This window comes from Equus asinus, chromosome 8, assembly GCF_041296235.1.
Source record: "Equus asinus isolate D_3611 breed Donkey chromosome 8, EquAss-T2T_v2, whole genome shotgun sequence".
In the NCBI taxonomy this organism is placed as follows: domain Eukaryota; kingdom Metazoa; phylum Chordata; class Mammalia; order Perissodactyla; family Equidae; genus Equus; species Equus asinus.
The window spans coordinates 37433209-37441313 of NC_091797.1; the positions used below are offsets into that span (position 1 = coordinate 37433209).

Sequence of the window (8105 nt, forward strand, 5' to 3'; positions counted from 1 at the left end):
CCTGCACCTGATTATCCCTCACCTCACCTCCACAAAGCCAGCACATTGGGAGAGTGTTGTCCCCTTAGCAACCTATTTATTCTGAATCTTTGGAAACTTATTCTAACCTGCTTATTTGGAATCTGACCCCTACCCAGCTTAATTACAATTTCATACAATACAAACTGATTGCAAATGAAATTTTCCTGCCCCAAAGAAGCTCACAGTCTAATTGTAGGCCCAAGGTTGTGTAGGCAGCAAAATATAATTACATATAATATTTTATTTAAAATAGTTTGTGTCGGGGGCTGGCCTGGTGGTGCAGCAGTTGGGTGCACACGTCCCACTTTGGTGGCCTGGGGCTCACTGGTTCGGATCCTAGGTGAGGACATGGCACCACTTGGCAAGTCATGTTGTGGTAGGCACCCCACATATAAAGTGGAGGAAGATGGGCACGGATGTTAGCTCAGGGCCAGTCTTCCTCAGCAAAAAGAGGAGGATTGGCTGCAGGTGTTAGCTCAGGGCTAATCTTCCTCAAAAAAAACACAATATTGTGTGTGGATATTGGAAAGCCAAATATTGACAGTAGTAGCAATCATCTCTCTTTTTGATGAGAAGACCCCCAAAACACAGAAAGCTAGGGGCTTACTTTTCCACCAAATAACCCTTGTTTTGAGTGACTTTTGTTCTGTATAATCTGAGACTATTTTGCAACCAGCTATTTTAAATGGGATTTTATATGTTTTAATTGAATATAAAGTGTTTGGTCTGAGACTACACCTTTGTTATTATTAATCATTAAGCTCTAAGGTATCAAAAGAAAAACATTTTAAATATCAGAACTAAGAATAAAAATAAGTATATCTAATATTGTGGAAGACTCATTGCACGGTGTGCATTTTTTTCCTTTCCTTACAGGGAAGTGAAAGCGTTTATCCCATGCATTTTCCGTTTGCATTTAAGAACCAGTGTCACCTGCTGATAGTGCGGTCACCCTTACCTCTATCTCACTTCTTTCTCATCCTTTAGGAAGAATAGACCTCTTGGCAGAATCAAAATCTAGAAAGAAAGCAGATAGACCAGGCTTTAGGACAACCCATAGATTGCAAAAGAAATAGTCATAGTTCTCTCTGAAGGTTGTTACTTCGTTCTCACCACCAACGTTCAATTCCCAGGAGATGGATTCTGTACCTTTCCTTAGGTCTTTACACAATAGCAACTTGCTTGTAAGTGAGTCTGATGGACTTAGCCATGGTCACATGGATATGTACTAGCTAAAAACTGGAGGGTAATAGAAAGTGAGTACCTGACTTTTTTGACCTTTTAAGTGTGAGTAAAATAATGAAGAATAGTGCTCACTTCGGCAGTACATACACTAAAGTTGGAATGATACAGAAATTAGTGTGGCCCTGTGCAAGGATGACACGCAAATTTGTGAAGCATTCCATAGTTCTAAAAGAAAAAAATTTAAAAATCAAGTAATAAATTTGGGTTTGACTAAGCTATCCTTAGAATGGTAAATCTCATCCTAGCAATTTGAGTTCATATAACTGACCTAAAACTGACCTAAACCAGTACTCTTCAGTGTAAAGCATGTCTAAGATTTAAAAAGTGAAGGTAGGGGGAGGGCACATGACTAACAATAATGTACAACTGAAATTTCACAAGGTTGTAAACTATTATAATCTTAATAAAAAGTTTAAAAAAAAAGTGAAGGTAAAATTCAGCTAAATTACCGATGGCTCCAGCTGAAAAAAAATGAAGACACTTTTTAAAAAATGCAGAATACCCAGCATAGCAAGTAGGTTCAGAAGATGGGTGACCAAACCATAACCACTACAACACAGGTCTGATATCTCTGTTGATGATTGGATGTGAATGAGATGCGTGTGGTCCACCAGCAGAAGTCTCCTAGGAAAGCTGTAGAGCAAGTCTCCAAATCTGATTTCTCTCTGAAACATCATTAGGCCAGTATTCTTTAGTAGAGAATTCATTTAACTCATCTATTCTAGCGTCCTTCAACTTTTTTATAAGTTTGATGTGAAAAGGTGACATTTTATTGAATTAACACACAATACTCTTTTTTGTTGGTGAGGAAGATTGTCCCTGAGCTAACATCTGTGCCAATCTTCCTCTATTTTGTACGTGGGATGCCACCACAGCGTGGTTTTTTTTTTTTGAAAGATTGGCACCTGAGCTAACTACTGTTGCCAATCTTTTTTTCTTTTTTCTTTTTTCTTTTCTGCTTTATCTTCCCATACCCCCCCCCCCCCCCCCGCCCCCGGTACATAGTTGTATATTTTTAGTTGCAGGTCCTACTAGTTGTGGGATGTTGGACGCCACCTCAACGTGGCCTGCCAAGCAGTGCCATGTCCGAGCCCAGGATCCGAACCCTAGGCCGCCTCAGCGGAGCACGCGAACTTAACCATTCGGCCACGGAGCCGGCCCCCACAGCATGGTTTAATGAGCACTGTGTAGGTCTGTGCTGGAGATCCAAGCCCGCAAACCCCAGGCCACCAAAGCAGAGCAGCCAAACTTAACCACTATGCCACCAAGCTGGCCCCACAGTACTCCCAATTTTACCCCCATTTTATCCATTTTTATTATAGATATTCCCCCCCTTTCATGGACAATGAGGTGAGAAATAGACTGTGCTTCACCACTTAAAACATCATGCCCGGGGCTGGCCCAGTGGTGCCATGGTTAAGTTTGCATGTCCCGCTTCGGCAGCCCGGGGTTCAGCGGTTTGGATCCTGGGTGTAGCACTGCTTGGCAAGCCATGCTGTGGTAGGCGTCCCATATAGAAAGTAGAGGAAGATGGGCACGGATGTTAGCTCAGGGCCAGTCTTCCTCAGCAAAAAGAGGAGGATTGGCAGCAGATGTTAGCTCAGGGCTAATCTTCCTCAAAAAAAAAAAAAAAATCATGCCCTCCTTCAACATGTTAAAGAGCATTTATGAAAAACCCACAGCTGACATCATCCTCAATGTTGAAAACCTAAAAACTTTCCTTCTAAGATCAGGAATGAGACAAAGATGCCTGTTTCACCACTGCTGTTCAACATTGTGCTGGATGTTCTAGCCAGAACAATTAGACAAGAAAAATCAATAAAAGTTATCTAAGTTAGAAAGGAAGAAGTAATGCTGTCTCTGTTCACAGATGACACGGTCCTACATATAGAAAATCCCAAAGAATCCACAAGAAAACTACTAGAGCTAATGAAGAAACTCAGCAAAGTTGCAGAGTATAGTAAGATCAACACACAAAACTCATTTGTGTTTCTATACACCAGCAATGAAGAATCCGAAAAGAAAATTAAGAAAACAATTCCAATTATAATAGCATCTAAAAGAATAAAATACCTGGGAGTGAATTTAACCAAGGAAGTGAAAGACTTGTACACTGAAATCTATAAAACATTGCTGCAAGATATTAAAGAGGACCCAGGGGCCGGCCTGGTGGCGCAGCTGTTAAGTGTTCATGTTCTGCTTGGCGGCCTGGGCTGGCCGGGTGCGGACATGGTACCGCTATGGCATGCCATGCTGTGGTAGGCGTCCCACATAGAAAGTAGAGAAAGAGGGGCATGGATGTTAGCTCAGGGCCAGCCTTCCTCAGCAAAAAGAGAAGGATTGGCAGCAGTTAGCTCAGAGCTAATCGTCCTCAAAAATAAATGAATTAATAAATAAATAAATACGATCCAAATAAATGGAAAGATATCCCATGTTCCTAAATAGGAAGTCTTAATACTAAGTTGTTAATTAAATGCTAAGATGTTAATACTACCCAAAGTGATCTACAGATACAATATAATTCCTACGAAAATTCCTACAGCCTTTGCAGGGAAGCCACTCCTCAAATTCATATCGAGGGGCTGGCCACGTGGCTGAGTGGTTAAGTTCGCTTGCTCCGCTTTGGCGGCCCAGGGTTTCGCCAGTTTGGATCCTGGGCACAGACATGGCGCCGCTCATCAGGCCATGTTGAGGCAGTATCCCACATGCCACAAATAGAAGGACCCACAATTAAAATATACAACTATGTACTGAGGGGATTTGGGGCGAAAAAGCAATTAAAAAAAAATGAAGATTGGCAACAGTTGTTAGCTCAGGTGCCAATCTGAAAACAAACAAACAAACAAACAACTTAGTATAAAGCTATAGTAACCAAAGCAGTATGGTACTGGGGAAGGATAGACATATAAACCAATGTAATAAAATTGAGAGTCTAGAAATAAACCCATACATTTAAGGCCAACTGATTGTTTTAAAAGATGAATATTTATGCTTTTTTTTTTTTTTTTGAGGAAGATTAGCCCTGAGCTAACTACTGCCAGTCCTCCTCTTTTTGCTGAGGAAGCCTGGCCCTGAGCTAACATCCATGCCCATCTCCCTCTCTTTTCTATGTGGGACGCCTACCACAGCATGGCTTGCCAAGCAGTGCCATGTCCACACCCGGGATCCAAACTGGTGAACCCCAGGCTGCCAGGAAGTGGTAGCTTCGGACTTAGCTGCTGTGCCACCGGGCCGGCCCCTATTGATGCTTTTTTTGTGTGTGAGGAAGATTGGCGCTGAGCTATCTGTGCCAATCTTCCTCGATTTTATGTGGGATGCTGCCACAGCATAGCCTGGCTAGCAGTGCCATTTCTGTACCCAGGGATCGAACCTACCAACCCGGGTGCAGAGGCTGAGCACAGGAATTTAACCTCTACGCCGCTGCCTGCCAGCCTGTCCCTGTATACTTTTAATTGTGGGCAGAAAACCCATCAAACTTGCCATCTTAACTATTTTTGAGTGTACTGTTCAGTTGTTAAGTATATTCATATAGTTGTGGAACAGATCTCCAGAACTCTCTTTGTTTTGCAAAATTGAAACACTATACTCATCAAACTCCCCATTTCCCCCTCCCCCACAGTCTGGTAACCACCATGCTACTCTCTGTTTCTAGGAATTGGACTACTTTAGATACTTTGTATAAGTGGAATTATATAGTATTTGTCTTTTTGTGACTGGCTTATTTCACTTAGCATAATGTCCTTCAAGGTTTATCCATGTTGTAGCATGTGACAGGATTTCTTTCCTTTTTAAGACTGAATAATATTCCATTGTATTTATACACACACATACATTTTGTTTATCCATTTATCCATCCAAGGATGTTCGGGTTTCTTCTACTTCTTGGCTATTGTGAGTAATGCTTCTGTGACCATAGGTGTGCAAATACCTGTTTGAGACCCTGCTTTCACTTCTTTTGGACATATACTCAGAAATGGAACTGCTGGATGATATGGTAGTTCTATTTTTAATTTTTTGAGGAACCTGCCTACTCTTGAGATCCATTTATCGCATTTACTCTCTTGCTAAAACCCAACCTATCGTGACTACTTTAATAGAAGTTGCTCCAGAGGACAGTTCAGTTCGGGATAAAAGCCTTTGGTGGCTTCTGCCTTTTATGCTTCTCTCTGAGATCACTATTTGGGATGTAGTGGCAGTTACATTTATGGTACTAAGGAAAATCTGGAGAAGATCAAAAAGTGCCTTCAGGTTCTCAGCGAGTTAGCACTGTTATTTCTTCTGTCAGGAATACTCTGCCTAAAGAAACCCCCACCCCTTATTCTTGATCTCAGCCCATTGCTTATTTCTTTCACAAGTCTTGAGACAAATCTTCATCATTTTGTTTCTGTGTTTGCTTGATTTCATCCGTCGGGTCCAGTAGAAAGTAAGCTCTTTGAAGACACGTGCTATTTCCACCTCCTTCTTTTGTAAAGCACTTGTCACACAGCAGGCATTCCATGTATACTTGTTAAATAAGAGTTTTACCTTTATGTGTGAGGTGGTAACCAGAGCACAGCAACAAGGAAAACGCTGCAAATCAAATTTTAAGCATCTTCCGGACTTTATCCAAGCTGGCGGTAATCAGACTAGTAAGAAAAAAACCACGACCACGAAGGGACTCGAACCCTCAATCTTCTGATCCGGAATCAGACGCCTTATCCATTAGGCCACGCGGCCAGTTGTTGGGAAGCTCTTGTCACGTAACCTCCAAAGGGTATGCAGAGAAGTTGGGGAGAGGGGCTTTCCTCTCGCTAGTTCTAAAGATCCAACTTTATAGTTTCCTGTTTGAGATTAAAATTCACCAACAGTTACAAACCATTTACAACACCCTCTAAAATTTGCAAAAACTAATACATAGAATTTAGGAGCTGTTAGATGGTTCATCAATGTGAACCCTGTCGAAGTCTTTGATTAATTACCTTGAGAGGTATTTAATCAAAGGGATAGGGCGGAAGACTAAATAGGGAGCTGAGGCTGCAACGCGCACGGAAAAGAGCAAAGAGGAGAGAGCGAGCGCAGACAGATGGTACACAGGGAGGGTGGGAGTCTGAAAGGAATGGTGGCGGGGCTGGTGGAAGGGCAGAGACGGCCTAGAAGCTTTGTAAAAGGTTCTGCTGGAAGTGCAAGGTTGGCTTAAACCTGGAAAAAAGTAGGTTTTTCAATTCATATATACTGTAGGTTTAAAAAGATTAGAGCGACTGGATGCCGTTGTTGAACTTGGTGACTCCATGCTGGACTTGGAGACTTCTCAAGTTTGACTTATTCTTGACAAGAAGATGTCCATTGGTTTATTTGTGGGTTAATCCACAGAGGAATAGGGTGTTCTGAAAGAACCTCGTGGACACCGAATATATGGGTGGAACACGAAAGCTGCAAAACACATGCCTAGAAGTACAGCAGTTAACACTCATCTGCTAACTCAGTGGTTTTGGTTCCTTGAACATGAGGAGTTATTTGAAAGAAACCAAATCAAAGCAAAACTTCTCCCCGCCGCCGTCCTGCACTGTCCCACAAAAAGTCTTTCTCAGCAACTTTTCCCATTTTTTTCCACTATTTTCTTCTTATAGTATCTTCTGGGGGTTAACTCAAAATTCAAATTGTCTAGGAATCCTTCAGTTAACGTTTTTGGAGTGCCTACTGCAGACTTTGACGTCTAGCTCAGGGCTAGAATTTAGGGGTCATTGATGATCGAGAGACCATGGGGTGGAGTGGAGCATGTCCCAGAATGAGCACAAGATTTGGAGTAGCAACACAGTGTGCTTCCCTGTCCTTCCAATACAGGATTGCACAAACTGTTGCAGAGCACAAAAAGGGACAAAAATAATCCTAATTTTAAGGGAGGAAAAAGTTTTCCTGGACCCTCTTTGGATCTCTGGCTGTTTCTGAAAATTAAAATGACAAGGACAGATGAACAGGAGAAAATCATACAAATTTATTTAATACAAGTTTTATGTGACGTGGGAACCTTCACAGGAAAATGAAGACCCTAAGAAACAGTTAAACCTGAGTATTTTTATGTTGAGTTTGATGAAGAGTGGACAGTCATGGAAAAATATGATATGTCAAAAAGTATAAGTGTAGTAAACTGGAGAAGCTTAGCAAGGCCTGTTTGTTAGGATTCTTCTTGGTGTCCCTTTGTCTTCTGAGATGAGGACGCTCCTTGTCTCTGGGTATAGGGTGGGTACTACTCCCTTGAGGGTTTTATGACCTGTTTCAAGGGAGAAGGGTGCCAGGGAAGTCAGAGTGATCTTCCTGCTTCTGCTGTTTTCCAAATTCCATCAGCTTAAAATATTCAATATGCCAAGATGCCATATTTTGGGGTAACATGTCCTGAACTCCTTTATATCCCCTGGGTAAAACATGAAAGATTTACAATTCCTGTTCACCATGTATTGTCACTCTTAAAGATTTATTTATGCAAAGGGTGGAGATCTTTCATCAAATTTCTTTTAAAATAGGGCCACGGAAAATAATTTCAACTAAACACAAGATCCAACCACCAAACTTTAAACCTTCAGTCCAGTGCTCTGCCGACTGAACTAATTTGCTCATCAAGAACATTTTATGAATTCTTTGCGTGAGGCAATGTTTTGGTGGATGGGCTTCCCAAACTGCTAGTCATGATTAGGGAAAGCCCCTCGAGCCCTGGGTAGGGCTGGTTTAATGGAGAAGAGTAAATGCATCTTCTGTTTTCAGGGACCTAGGTAATGGTTGCACCCACTTTGCACCCCAAACCTCACAGAAAAGAATCTTCACACATTCTCTCTAAATCAATTGGACCCTAGCTTCTTTGTCTCTTT

General features: G+C 41.8%; 2 non-coding genes across 2 annotated transcripts; one reads left to right on the forward strand and one right to left on the reverse strand.

Moving 5' to 3' along the window:
• The first annotated feature begins 1330 nt into the window (after nt 1–1330).
• On the forward strand, nt 1331–1433 carry LOC123288492 (U6 spliceosomal RNA). The gene has a single exon (XR_006532192.1). It is a non-coding gene; the product is annotated as a U6 spliceosomal RNA (small nuclear RNA).
• A 4476-nt stretch (nt 1434–5909) lies between these two features.
• Nucleotides 5910–5982, reverse strand: TRNAR-CCG (transfer RNA arginine (anticodon CCG)). Its single transcript has one exon. It is a non-coding gene; the product is annotated as a tRNA-Arg (tRNA).
• Between the last annotated feature and the right edge of the window lie 2123 nt (nt 5983–8105).